We start from the raw sequence: 15,327 nt of genomic DNA on the forward strand, positions 1-15,327 counted from the left end.
ATTTCTACATCGTTGTAGCCAATCAAGGTATACAGCACATTGTCCAGTTTGACGTGCGTGCATGATCAGTGAATGTTGGGTTTTTATCCCATTCCCCACTTTCCGGTCTTAAAGGTCAGATAATTGTAAGCGACCCACTTCTGATACAGTCACTTACTCAGGTTAATAAACTCTCCGGCTTGGTGCCAGCCTAACTGAGTCTTCAAGAGGTATTCACTGTGTCCTCTCTAAAAGAGGAGTTTGCTCGGTTTAGGGCTGTATCTACTGCTTGTTATTTTGTTATGTGGGACCATCAATACATTCCATTTAAGAGACTGGTTAATCCTTATCAGTATCCCGAGATGGTGCGAAAGTCTTCTTGTTTAAACAACTTGCTCATTAGTTTCTATTCTTCAGCGTTACCTTCTGCAGCTCGGTACGCCCTTCCTGAATCTAGAGACTTATTGCTAAACGGAGATTCTGTGTCGACCGGTACCTTGGACCGTTACCTTTGTGGGCTTCTTTATATTTCCTGGTAAGTGATGAACCTCTGCCCTTTTCCGAAGCTGTCTTGTTATTCTTTCAAAAACAGAGATAACCAGATGTATCCCACCCCATGAATGTCAGAACTTTATCCATTCTATATTTGTTTAATGTTCATTGTTATTAGACTACAACTTCTATAATTTAACAACACGAAAACATGGAATTAAATGTGACCGGCAGGATGTTGCGAGGCGCAGATCAGCAAAAGGAATTGTGAGCTTGCATTGCCTAAGCAACTGTAAGTGGCAGCTAATATATCCTTCTCATTGCTGGGTGTCGAATTATTTTTGGAAATGCTGATCGTGTTCAATTTCATTCAGTTCTAGCCATAGAGTAAACAAGTCAAATTATATTAACACTTATATCCATTTGATTGGTCGGATGGAAACTGCAGCACTAAGACTGTGCACCTCCTCATACTAAGAAAGATAATAATTTACTGCAATGGATGCAGTGGAGATGTATACGAATGATAGCTGGAAAAAGTGCCAGTATATTTACTGACTTATTGGGAGTTATGTGAGTTTCGTAGCCATCTATCTGTCGAAGAGGCCAACCTCGTGTCAGTCCAGAGCAGCCAAAAGAATTTACGTGATTGAGCCGTTAAAAGATGAACCAGTAAACATGTCAAAGCTTGTCACTGAGGGCATCAGATGGCATGTATCCAGCTGATGACCTTTTATCAAAACGGTAAACAAATTTAATTTATATCGATGGGTACATAATATTCAGGACGACTGTCCCAAGCGTAAGGTGTGGTGACGTCCTCGGCTCTTACATTGAGAGGACGACAACCAAATTTATTGTATGAATGGCGGCACTGGAGGAGGAAGACTGACTAAGTATATTGGTCATGTTCACATTGCAAAAGAGATGATTGGGCAGCGACACGATCCCTGTTTTTAGTAGACCCAGAGGAGATTACCTATGTCTGAGCCGGGTAGGTTGGTGGGGGTGGAGGGATGAGGGGTTGGTTGGGCTTTGCGGTGGGGGATGGGTGGGAATGCAAAAAAAACTACACAAATCGTACTTCAGTGAGCGAATAATGAATCTGTGGAAATTGCTCTCGAGGGAGAAGGTTGAAGCAACAAGTGATGATTCTTTCAAACCCCGATCAGAGAGTTTTCTCTTATGAAATAATTTTACAGAATATAGTACGTAGATACATTGGGCGATGTGTGCATCTCACGTTGCCTGTCTGTCATTGTTTTGGTTAATATATTGTTCACTTTCAGTGGATAAGAACAATTCTTTCTGGTCGATGTTAGGCCAAGACAAGACCAAACCTCTCTAAATCCCCAAACGAGCATCCTAATAACGGCCCTCATCCCCGATCATTGACCTCAGCTTCCATTCATGACCTTTGATCACAACCCACAATCTCAGTCATTAAATTAACATGTAACCTGCCTGACTCAGAGACAGACACGTTCTTTATCACTGCACAGGTTTGATTTCATTCCAGATTTCTGTTGTTGAACACGTCACCTTAAAGCTATCTCAAACCCTATGAGATCCTGCTTACCTCCCCCAAGGAATCGAGTCAGCAGTTCGATCCAGAAGCTCAACATTGGCGTTTCACAATCAGTTGAGCAAATATTCTGTTCTCTGTCGAGACTTTTCTGGGATATAAAGAGTGGCAGCGTTGAGTGTCAGTCTAACCTGTTGTTTGCAGCACTGACACTCTACGCTGGTGATAGACAATGTTGCGGGCTTTAGCCTCTGTTTCTTGGCAGGATCTGCCAACACTTTATCGGACACTGATAGTTTATTTTCCTATTCTGGCATCTGTTGGTGTTACAGGTAATTAATTACAGCCACATTTTACTTGCTTTACTTTAATTCTGCACATGACATTAACATCTACTTCTACTTCTCCAGCTGTGAACCCTAGTCCGCTGATGTCTGGTCACTTTTTTGATGGACGTCACTGACTGGATGAGGGCAAACTTCCAGCAGCTGAATGTCGGCTCTCCTTCAGACTCACAAAACCCATCGGCAACTGAGCCGTCACCTGTGATGCTCGGCTTTCCCTCCAACATATGTCCATTCCCTGACAAGGACTGTTTTTTTTCCCTCCTCTTCCAAACCGCCCGCCTGCATCCACCCCTCACCAAAATCACAGCCGACACCTCGCCCACGGCCGGTTCATTTCCTGGCAGAAATATTCCTCTTTTGTCCTGATCAGTTGCCTTCCCTCTCGCTCTCCTCCTGGCTTCTTGTAGGTCTCCGTCACCGTTAAGCATTCCAGGTCGCTACCGTGCGTAAAGGGCGACCCCCAAATCATAAGTTGTTGTTCTTGTTGAGCGGCAGAGAGCTGCCAGGGCAGGGAATGGTTTGAAGATGAGATTGAGGATATTGAAACCGATCTGTTCCGTGGAAAGGAAGCAGTGAAGCCTGGAAAGCACTGGAGGGTTTGAGATGCAGAGAATGCTGAGAATGAGTACATGGTGGAAACGTATTGAATCAGCTGTATGTTGTGAAGCTGGGGACACCAGGACGAAAGGCATTGGAGATATAACGAAATTGTTCGTTCCTGATCATAAGTAGCATCATTGTTTAATATATTTTAAATCTTACCTGTAAGAACTGCATGACATCTTATCAGCTTTCTTTCTCAATATACAACAGGTAATTTGAACACATAAAGGTGAGGCTGTTTATTTACAGTTTGAGGATAAATTGTAGTGCGTGAATTCGCTTCACTTATTTTGATACTGCGAATTGTATTGTGCGTGATGTGTACTAATTTCACTACATTACAGTGGAATTTTTGAATTCGTCCTAAATCAGTGGATATGGAGTTTCGGATTCATGATCTCATCTGAAGGAACATATATTTTAAATTAAATATGATCCACGCATTTCAAATGATAATCTGTGAATTTACGTCACCCGGGTCTTGTCAGATGGTGACATGATTCTAACGAGAGAAGATTAATGTTTACTTGTCCATTAACTCGACCAAAAAACGTTAACGAATTGATAAAAAATATAAATCCTACATTTCATATTGCACTATTCAATCATCGCGGGTCGACAAGCGATTCACTGATTCAAAGTGTAATGTCGAGTGCCAATTTATTTTGTGCCCGAAACATGGCATCCTGTTGCGGAGAGCAATGTCCAACAAACAGCCATGGATCGACCATCTTCATTTGGTGGTTTGTTGGCCTGGAAAATTGGAGAAAGTTCGTTCTCTCTTCTGATAATGTCACTTCATTGCTGTGTGAATGATGTTTGAGCGAAATAGCATAAACTGACGGAGCTCACAGGTAATTATGTTTGTTTGCTGTTCCTTCATCTTACAGCGAATCTCTTGGTCATTGTGGTCCTGTCTCGGGGAAAGTGCGGTCTCTCAAAATGTATCACCCGCTACCTGGTGGCCATGGCAGTGGCCGATCTCCTGGTCGCCATCATCAACGATGTGATTTTGAATAGAATCCATTCGTTTTATTTCGATCGCACATTTCTGGACATCACTCCACTTTGTTCGCTCAGAATGTTGTTGATTTCGGCGGTGACACACATGTCAGTCTGGTTCACGGTGGCGTTCACCTTTGATCGCATGGTCGCCATCTCTTGTGTGCAACTGAATACAAGATATTGCACCGAGAGAACAGCAGCGGTTGTTGTAGGAGTGATTTCTTCTCTGAGCTGTTTCACCGCTGTTCCCTGGTACTTTATATTTGAGCCCTGGGAGATACTAAACAAAGTGCCTTGGTATTGCGAGTTCAAAGCAGCTTATCACACGTCACCCACATGGATTGCTTTTCACTGGTTTGACACAATCATATCCCCTTTTGTTCCATTCTTCCTGATTTTGCTGATGAACGTAGTGACCGTCAGACACATCGTATTTGCCAACAGAATACGCAGAAAACTCCTGAACCAGAATAGTGAAAGCGGTAATGATGCAGAAATGGAGAATCGAAGGAGATCCATCATCTTACTCTTCGCCATATCAGGCAGCTTCATACTATTGTGGTTGATGTACGTTTTAGAGTTCATACTCATACGGACTTTAGATAATTTTTACTACACAAGTCACAGAGACCCAGCGTTCGTTGTCCGACAGGTGACAGTCATGCTCAGGGCTTTGAGTTGCTGCACAAACACCGTCATTTATGCTTTAACGCAATCTCGGTTCAGAGAGGATGTGAAATATCTGGTGACCTATCCTTTTAAACTGATCTTTAAGCGCGTTAAATAAAGGGAATTATTTTCCACTCTGGGAGTAATTTGAGGAACCTTGCAAAGAGTCATAGTTTATCAAGACAGGTGATGAATTGGTATTTATTTCAAACTGTCTGGAGCAATAATAACATTCGTTGCATTTAATGTATAGTGCACTAACACGTCGTTGAGCCATTTGAAAGTGGTTCGCAGAATATATTGTGAAACAGTTTCCAAATTTTAACAGATGAATCAGCTTAGAAGGCTTCGTTACTGCTGCATAAACTAACATCCAGCTTCCTTTAAAACTCAGTTCTCCCAAGGTCATCTCACAACAAATAAATAATAAATGTTATGCAGAAAATTGTGTTTAAGCACCAAGTAATCAAGAGTCTAAAGAAGAGAGCAATAGCAAATCAAAGGATTGTATAAATAAGAGTTGAATGTGGAATTTGAATTGCTGACCAGCCATATGATCCTAATTATTTTAGAAATGTAAGGAGAAAGAGAAAGAGAAATGTTTGAATCAGTGGTGAAGCAGCCGAAGCTGACCAGTTTACGTTGGGATATTGGGTGAGAGGAGGATCTAGTTTGCTTCTAAAATGTGGAATTCATTTTTGTACCGGTTTTCAGTTCATCTTAAAGGTAAAAAAACAGTGTTTTCTTGAGGTGTGTTCAAGAAATGGTCACTTGAGAATGATAATTATTAAATATTGACAGCCGTTACGCTTGTTGTAGCAAATTATGTAATAAATGAAACCTGGAATTTATCTCTGAAAAAACATTTGTACTTATAGCTGAAATATACCTATTTCCCGTTCTGTCGGTCCTTTTTCACATATTCACCTGACCAGCCATTGAATGAAGTATCACCTAATTTTTTTTAAAAAAACTCTTTCGTTCATCTTTCGTTCTCTTGTTCTTCAAAGAATTGGAAATTCAAGGAGTCATTGTGAAAGATAACTATATTGACACCAGCAATGCTCGTGTTTGATATTGCACGTTATCAGCCGCGCGGCAATCACTATCTGCAGCGGGAGGAGTGGCGGTGGCTAAGGATGTGACTGGTAAGAGAAATGTTTGCCTTCCTGACACACTGAAGCAATGGCCGTGTTATTCCACTCTCCACACTGGGGCCTTCCCAACCGCCGGCTCCTGCTGCTGCCATACGAGGATTTTCAGCAGAGAGGGAGCGGAAGGTGGAAGTTTGGAAATAGCTTCAGGCTTTATAAATTCACCCACTTGGCCACATGCGGCCTGTGGTCAGATATTTTAATAATAATAATAATTATAATATTCCTTGCATTTGTTATAGCGCTTTTCACGTCGGGGGGACGTCCCAAAGCGCTTCACAGAACGCACTGTAAAGTGAATTGACTGTATATTTGTGGGCGAACGCGGCAGCCAATTGCGCACAGCAATGTCCCACAAACAGTCGTAGATTGAAAATGACCAATTTATTAGTATTTTTGGTTTTGAGGGGATTATTATTGGGTGTGTGGAGTAAGGAAACTTGCCCAAGATTTCGCTCTATGCCTGGAATTGAACTCAGGTCTCTCGCTTCCAAAGTGAGTGCTCTAACCACTGAGCTACAGGACTCCACGCTTTTGTACAACGCTTTTGTAAAATGACGAGACTGTGTGTTACGTCGGTGAATGTGTTAGTCAATTTGCAGTGAAGTGAGTGTCCAATTTGATTTTGGGGAATTCTCAGCCACGACACCAGGAGAATCCCATTTCTATTGATCTGCCCTGTCATTTTCCAGAATATGGCACAACAAAATTGTGTATCCAGACTGTCACACAAACAGACGCTCACAGACACACACCGACACACACACCGACACAGAGAGAAACACACAAACAGAGAAATACAAACGCAGACAGTGAAACACTCACAAGCTCGCACAGATAGAGAAAGAAAAGCACAGGCTCATACATGCATATACACACATACACACAGAAAAACACAGACATCGACACAAACACAGAAGCATCCAACCACAAGTTAAATTTGCACGCCACGCCAGCTGTTGTCCCAGATATATGCGCACAGACAGAAATAGACATACGCATAGATATACGAGATAATTTGGGACAAGACATGCCAAGCGACTGAATAATTCTGGAAGGAACAGACAGAAATAGATATGCACATACATATACTAAATAATTTTGGCAAGACATGCCAAGTGACTGAATAATTCCGGAAGGCAAACTAAATGGGTCTCCTTCTGCTTCTTACGCTTAGGAAATTCCTGTATCATTATGTTATTATAACCTTAACCCAGGCTGTTGTAAATTACAGTCAAACACCGACAATGTCCAATGGTTTTATTCCTGACTAAACTATCAGCGGGCAGATTCTCAATGACTTGGAGTTTGTCCCGCCATCATTTAAAAAGGACTGAAATAACGTTAAATGTCTCTGCGTAAGTATTTGTGAAAGCGTACAGTTGAGGCATGTCATCCGCGTTGCAAAACAACACATGTCCCCCTCACAGTCCAGTTAGACTCCCAGCTGCCTGGAGCCCTCTCTCAGGGCTAGGATGGTACGTGGTGAGGTCGGAGCTTTTTACTCAATCAAGATTCACAGTCACAACTCAATAATGAATCTTGTTCTGATCTTTGAGGCAACTGGATCGGTGTGAGCCCTAACTTTCTTCAGTTGATCGCCAGCAAGACGCAATAGTGCCGTGGCAGCGAGATGAAGGTTTAAGACTGCTTCAGAAAAGGAAGAAATGATATCAATATAATTTTTCACACTATGATACAATACGGCGCAAGCTATATTCTAAATTCTTCAAACAAAGTTGTTTCGACTTCAATAAAACTTGGGAGATCAAGGCAGAGCTTAACAATACTGAAAATATGAAACTGAGAGTGCGAGATGAGCTGAGCGGGACAGCAAAGGAAGATCTATAGCGCCGGAAAAGAGATATGTCTTCAAACAGACTTGAATAAGTTAAGCCGTCTTGTGAGCCAACACAAACCTGGGATGGAGTTACACAGAGCTTCCAGAAAGGCTTTAGGCCTCATGGTGCGGTGGTTGTTGTGAGCTAATTGATGTTTGAGGGTTGTGAGTAACTTTGCGGTTGGATATCTGGATTTGGCAGAAGTATGTTGGTGGTGAAATTTTGATGCACAGGGTAATGGACAGGCAAAGGTGGCCAGTTAGAAATTGGGGTACGCACTTGTCGAGAATTTTGTGCAAAGCATAATCCAGCTGATATGGTTTGCGATTGGATGGGGCTAAATTCTGAACGAATCTATGCAAACACTATTTCAATCAGCGAGAGTGAAACCGGTTCCCTTGGGAAACGGTTGAAGCAGCAAATGTTGATTCTTTCAAACTGAGATTAGATTGCTTTCTTTTAGGAAATAACACCATAAAAATATTAATAATAATAATTATAATAATCCTTGCATTTGTTATGTCGCTTATCACGTCGGGAGGACATCCTAAAGCGCTTCACAGAACACACTGTAAAGTGAATTGACTGTATATTGGTGGGCGAACGCGGCAGCCAATTGCGCACAGCAATGTCCCACAAACAGTCGTAGATTGAAAATGACCAATTTATTCTTGTTTTTTGGTTTTGGAGGGATTATTATTTGGCTCTTTGTGGAGTAAGGAAACTTGCCCAAGGTTTCGCCCTCTGCCTGGGATTGAACTCAGGTCTCTCACTTGCAAAGCGTGTGCTCTAACCACTGAGCTACAGGACTCCACACACTGTGGGATATAGCGCACAGGGGTCAGGAGAACAGCAACAGCAACATCCAAATTACATTTGTAGAGCGATTTCCACGTCCGGGGGAAGTCCCAAAGCGCTGCAGAGTTAGGTGTCTGGGCCCGAGCACAGGGAATGAGTGAGGGAAAGCAGAGAGGTGGGAGGACGACCAAAGGCACAGATGAAGAGCAGGGTCTTGAGACTGACCCTTGAAGAAACAAGGGAGGAAGCGAAGCGAAGAGACCGTGGGATGGAGCTCCAGATTGTGCAGAGAGTCTGAAGCCCGGCGACTGATGGTAGGGCGAGTAGGGTGGGAGACATGTAACAGGCCGGAGCCGGTTAACGGATAGAGCGGTCAGGTATATAGTGAGTCAGCAGGTCAGAAAGGGAGGAGGGACAAGGCCACGGATGGCCTTAAAGGTGAAGACGGGGATCTTGAGCTCCATTCTCTTGGGGATGGGGAGCCAGTTTTGTCGGGCGAGGTTGTGAGTGGTGGGTGTCACAGAGCTGATGGGTGAGAGTATACAGCTGCAGAATTTTCGATGATCTGTTGCTTGTGTAGGGAAGAGTTGGGAAGGCCGGTGAGGAAGGCCGTAATCGATCCTTGATGTGACAAATGCGTGTTCTTGTATGCATACGTCTGAAAGTTGGAAGGCGAATTAGACGGATGTTTATCTTTTTTCGTCCAGCATTTCGGATATTATTCCCTTCTTAAAACACATAAGTTACGGAAATCTTGGTATTCCGCCGGTTGTGCCGGGCAGAGCTTGGGGAGCTGAAAACCAGAACCTTAGTGTTGTCAATCCGATGTTTCGCACACAACGAATACGTTTTGCAATTATACTGCCCCCCTCACACAGGGTAGCATTTCAGAGCGATGGACAGTGGCGGAGAACGACTCCGTGCTGTGGGAAATGGAAGATGTCATGAGGCACTGTCGACTAGAAAGTTCCTTAGGCGAGACAAGAAGACGGGAAGGAAGGGTCAAGGGTGTGGAATAGTAAAATTGTGTTTCGGGCCGAAGTGACTGAAAAAAAACTGTCAAAAATGGGGGGAGAGGAGGCACGAGGGATACGCAGAAGTCAGGAGCAAATCTTGCAACTCAGCATGTTGGGGTTTGGCGGGTAAACGGGTCACAAATGTAGAAATATAGTTATAATCGGAGTTGGAAATGAGTTTGAGGATATGCAAATCGATAATGATCATTGACGGGGAGACAGTAAATCTTGGCTAGAAATGGTGTGATGGAGATACGGGGAATTGTATGGGTGAAAAAGTGGGCAGCACTTGGATAGCTTTGATAGCTTTCCACCTCTTTCTGAATGGATTCAGCGTCTACAGACTTTTGGGGAAGACTGTTCCCGATTTCGAAGAAAAATGCTCCTAATTTCACTCTTAAATGGCGTGGCTCTAATTTACGATTTTGTTCCCTTGTTCTGGACTCCCCAACTGGAGGAAACAGTGATCTCTATCCACCCTATTGGAACACATTATCAATTTAAATATTCTCAATCAGATCACCCGTCAACCATCTAAAGTCAAGTGAATACAGAGCACGTTAGTGTAATTTTCTTCACAATTTAACTATTTTACACTTGTTTGCAGTCTGGTGAAATGAGGATGTACCCACACGAGAGCAAATATACCCTTTCTGTGGTGCGATGCCAAAAACTGAACCCAGTCTGCAGATGGTGTCAGATGAAGGCTCCATAAAGTGGAGTCATCATTTCCTCTCCTTTATATTCCAGCCTCATTGTCATGAAGCCCAACATCCCATTTCTCTGCTTGATAACATTTTCTACCTGTGAGCTTGGCTTTAGTGAATTATATGCGCAGACGACAACCAAATGAATTTCATCTGCCAAAGTCTTTACCGCTGACTTGATCTGTCTATTTCCCTTTGAATTCTGCTGCTCCCATCCACAACATTTACGAAGCCTCCTAAATGTTTGTCATCTGCAGATTTGGATATACCTCTCTCTATTCGTACGTCAAAGTCATTTATATATGATGGAAAGCAGAGGCCTCAACACAGACAGCTTGAAAACCTCGCTTATCTATCCTTCTAATCAGAGAAAGTTCACTTTTACCCTTCCACCTGTTTCCTGCCCCGCAAACAACTGCGGAGTCACATCACAATGTTACCTCCAATTCCATGCACTTTTATTGTTGCTGTCAAACTCTTGTTCGGAACCCAATAAAATGCCTTTTGCAAATTCATGTAGATGATATAAATAAGGATTATCTTCACCAGCATATTAGAGGGCACCTTAGAAAACTTCAACTAGATTTGTTAGACATGACGTACCTTCAAAACATTCAAGTTGTAATCTTTGATCAGTTCATATTTTCCAAATGCTCAATCATACTATTCCTGATGAGAAACTCCTTTAATTTTTGCACAAACTAAGTTAAACCTAAAAGCCTATAGTTGCACTTATCTCGCTCCCTACCTCCTTAATTCATGGAGTGACATTTCCATTTCTCCATTCCAAGAGCACAGTTCCCAAACATAGAAAGCTTTAAAAATTTATGACTGAAGCATCTGCAATTTCCTCCAAAACTTCCTTTCATACCATGGCTTGGAATCTGTCGACGTTTCTTTCTTTAATCCCATTATTTTCTCAACGACAGTGCGTTTTATTTATGTTGAACTAATCTGCTACTTCGGTTCGGTTTATTTTTAGTTTTGGTTGTACCGCTGTTATTCTGTCCTCTTCTTCATCTGTGAAAACAGAAGGAAGGTATTCATTGAACAAGCCTGCCATTTCCTCATAATCCATTATAATTCTCCCACATCTGTCGGTAACTGTTCCACATTTCCCTTCACTAATCTCTTTAGACAGATTGATAAAAACTTTACTGTTGCCCTTGATATTCATTGCAAGTTTTTCCCAATTGTCCCTTTTCCCCTCGTATTTATTTCTTTATTCAGTTCATGATATGCGCAGGACAAGACATAGTATAAGAAAATATTAGCGCATAACATTAACGCGAAGGCCACAATTTAAAAAGCATATTAACAATAGAAGTTTAGTCAAATTTACGGTGAGGCCAAGTAATGGCAAAAGAGGAAATCTTCTTGTGTAGTCAGAGGGCACGGCTGACATACTGAAAGAGTAATTTGCATCTGACTTCACAAAACAACAGAATGCAGTCAATGACACAATATCGGTGAAGAAGGTAGATAAATTAGATAACATGAGAATAAACCGAGAGAGGTACATCATTTTCGGGGCTAAATTTAGATAAGTCACCTGCTCAGGAATGAATGCATCTTAGCTTACTGATAGAATAAAGATTTTAAATAACGGAGACAGTAAACAAACTCTCAATGCTTGCACACCGAGGATTCCACAGGTATGGTGGTTTCCAATAATATGGGAAGAAGAAAGTTTTCATTCAGAAATATAAAGATGAACAAAGGAAAGCGAAAACGGATTTCTTCAAGCGAATTTCTGTCGAGCAAACTGGATAGAGTTTTATAATCCGGCCGCAAGATTTCATGCATCCTTTTACGCCGGGGATGTGCCAGAGGACTGAAATATTGCAAGTGTTAATCCCCTGCACAAAAACAGCAGAATGATAACCCGGCATCTAGACGCTTCAGCCCAAATTCAGTTGTTCGAAAAGTCAAGAGAATGCAATCCGAGTAAAAATTACATTTCATTCAGAAAATATATGGGCTAATCAAGGACAACCAAAACGGATTGGTTAAAGTCTAACAAATCTGCCAAAGACGTTTGGCGAAGAAAAGGAGAGGTTGGACGTTGATAGAGCAGTTTACGTAGTTTATATGGATTTTCAAAAGCCGCTTCACTGAGAGCCATTGTAAGAGAATGCAATCCGGTGGTATTGGAGGGACAGTGGCCGCTTGGATACAGAACTGGCTGGGAAGAGAAAGCAGAGAAACCTGGTGAACGGTTGGTTTTCTGACTGGAGGATAGACTGCAATTGTGTCCCCAAGAGGTCAGTGTAGGTACCACTGCTGTTTCTAATCTACACAAGTGATCTGGATTTATATATAGGTGTACAATTTCAAAACAATTGCAGATGTTACTGAGCTAAACAAAGAAGTAATCAGTTAGTTGGATAGTATCAGACTGCAAGCGGTCATAGGCAGACTGGTAAAGTGGGCAGACAGGTGGAAGATGTAGTTTAAAGTGGAGAAATGCGAAGTGAGGCATGTTGGCAGGAGGAATGCTGAGGAGAGGCAACATGAGCTGATGGTTCACTCTTCAATGGAATGAAGGAACAGAGACACATAGGGGTTCATATAAGTAAATCTTTGAGGGTGGTAGGTCTGGTAGAAAGCTATTAAAAATAAAGCTGATGGGATGCTTCGCTATGTGAGCAAAGGGATAGAATACAAAAGTAAGGAAGTTCTGATGAATCTAGATGAAACGCCATCTAAGCCTCAGCTGGAATACTGCGCTCAGTTCTGGGAAACACAATTTAGGAAGTCTGTCAAAGCATTGTACAGCGAAAAGCATATTTATCGAGTTACTGGTAAGCTGCTTACCGGGAATGAGCGATTTCAAACAGCATGTGTGGCGATAGTAACTAACATTATTCTGTTTGGTGCAGATACGGACAATCACGTTGTTCGAATCTGGAATGCATTATGTGAACGTGTGTTGTAAGCCGATTCATTAACAGCTTTAAGATAGAAGCAGTTAATTTTGGGGGCAGGACACGTTTGCAGGACTATTAGCACATTGCGAGAGAGTGGATTTGATTTTGATAGCTGCTTTCGGAGAGCCGGCACAGACGCAATCATCTGAGTGGCCTCTTTTTGTGCTGTATAAACCTATGATTCCATGTTTCTCCCACCAACAATGTCCAGAGACTAAAGCCATCTGAACTGATCCGAGCTGATCAATTAGCCTTTATGTGGGATGTTTCATACACAAACTTTCTATCTTGATTCATTCAGTAATTTTTTTAACAACTCAATTGTTTTATTCCTTATATTTTTCATAATTCGCTCCGCGAACACAATACAGGTATTTGATCATAAATATTGTGATCCGTCTTTTCTTAAAAAAAATAATTCATCCAACTTTTCAAAGCTACAAGGAGTGGAAGAATTTATGTTAACTGTAAAACAATCTTTCTGTATTTCGATCACCATGTGTGGAGATCAAGTTTCATTTGAGACAAAAGGCGGAACATGAAGAAATCTATCTGACAATATTAAGGTGAAATCTAAAAGTTTTCTCAACGTACGCAAGCATCAGAACTTCAACTTATTAGCACAACGGGTATATCGGTGGCAGGTGAAGTCTAATCAAACAAAATGTAAGATTACTCATTATGGCAGAAAAGACGATGGAAAGATATATAAACTGACTGGCAATAAATTGCGAGATATAATAATAATAATCTTTGCATTTGATATAGCGCTTTTCACGTCGGGAGGATGCCCAAAGCGCTTCACAGAACACACTGAAGTGAATTGACTGTATATTTGTGGGCAAACGCGGCAGCCAATTGCGCACAGCAATGCCCCACAAACAGTCGTAGATTGAAAAAGACCAATTTTTATTGTTGTCTTTGGTTTTGGAGGGATTATTATTAGGCGTGTGGAGTAAGGAAACTTGCGCAAGGTTTCGCCCTGCCTGGAATTGAACTCAGGTCTCTCGCTTGCAAAGTGACTGCTCTAACCACTGAGCTACAGGACTCCAAGGTAACTGCTGAATGCACAAAAACATTCAACTAAATGAAAAGAAATTGCAAACGCCATCACTTAAAACAGATGCATGCACCTGTAAATCACAAAGTAAATTACAGAAAGTCATGGAACAAGGATGGTAACCAGGTGAATGAATCTGGGGAAAGTCAATATTGGACAAAAAATGTGATCGCATTTATTAAGAGAAAGTGGGGGGAACAAATCATTATTCCATGGTAAAATTGTAATTCTAAACTCACACACAGTTACAGGGGTTGGGAAGAGAGGAAGCACATAAATTAATCAATTATCTTGTTCTAACATTCAGGTGCAAGAAAGAAGAGAATAATCCTCATGCCATGTAATTCAACCTGTCAGAATTTGCTTTACCATCTCTTTGCTGTGCAGGTAAACCATGAACATGCTGGAAGATCAAGTGATAAAACTTATCTGTCTCACATGGTTCCTTTATTGGGGGTTGATCCATGATAGAACAAGGCAATAAAACCTACAGGTAAGCAAATGTGTAGTTATTGTTATCACCTCACCAGGCACATAAGAGCTGGCTGTTATCTGTGTGACTGAATGTGGCAGCCAGAATATCCTTCCCTTTGTTGGGTGTGGAAATATCTGTGGGAAGATGACAGGGTCTGGTTTCTTGAGGTAATATCGTTGAGTACAAAAGTCTGCTGGGAATGGCCTATTGGTGCATGTGGTTGTTTTCGATTGCAACTGCAGTACTTTGTTCAAATTTCTTCATAGGAAATGCAATAAGTATTGGAATGAATGCTAAGCAGATGTAAAAAGAATAATACCAGTGACGAGGGCCGATTAGTGAACAACTGACTGGTTGTTGCCTAATGTGTGGTGGCCACCTGTCTGACGGCAGAGCTATCCACTTATCAATCCGGTTAACAAAATAAATTGTGTGATTTGTTGAGCTCGGCTGTCGATCATCCTTCAAATCCTGTCAATGAGAGCAACATCTTGCAAGCGTCCAGCTGGTTGCGCTGCAGCGAAACGTAAAATATATAGATTATGTGTTAATGGGTTTATAATAGGAGAGAAGAGATAGTAAGAATGTTATCGGTAGTGGCAGGTGTACTGAGGAGCTCGGCTGTGAGCTGCAAAGCAGGGCAAACTCTTTAACTTATGGAATAGATGGAGTGGACTATGAGGAGGGACTAAATAAATAGCCATGTTCGCCCTGGAACATTTACAT

The sequence above is a fragment of the Callorhinchus milii genome, unplaced genomic scaffold, assembly GCF_018977255.1.
Source record: "Callorhinchus milii isolate IMCB2004 unplaced genomic scaffold, IMCB_Cmil_1.0 Scaffold52, whole genome shotgun sequence".
NCBI classification, from domain to species: domain Eukaryota; kingdom Metazoa; phylum Chordata; class Chondrichthyes; order Chimaeriformes; family Callorhinchidae; genus Callorhinchus; species Callorhinchus milii.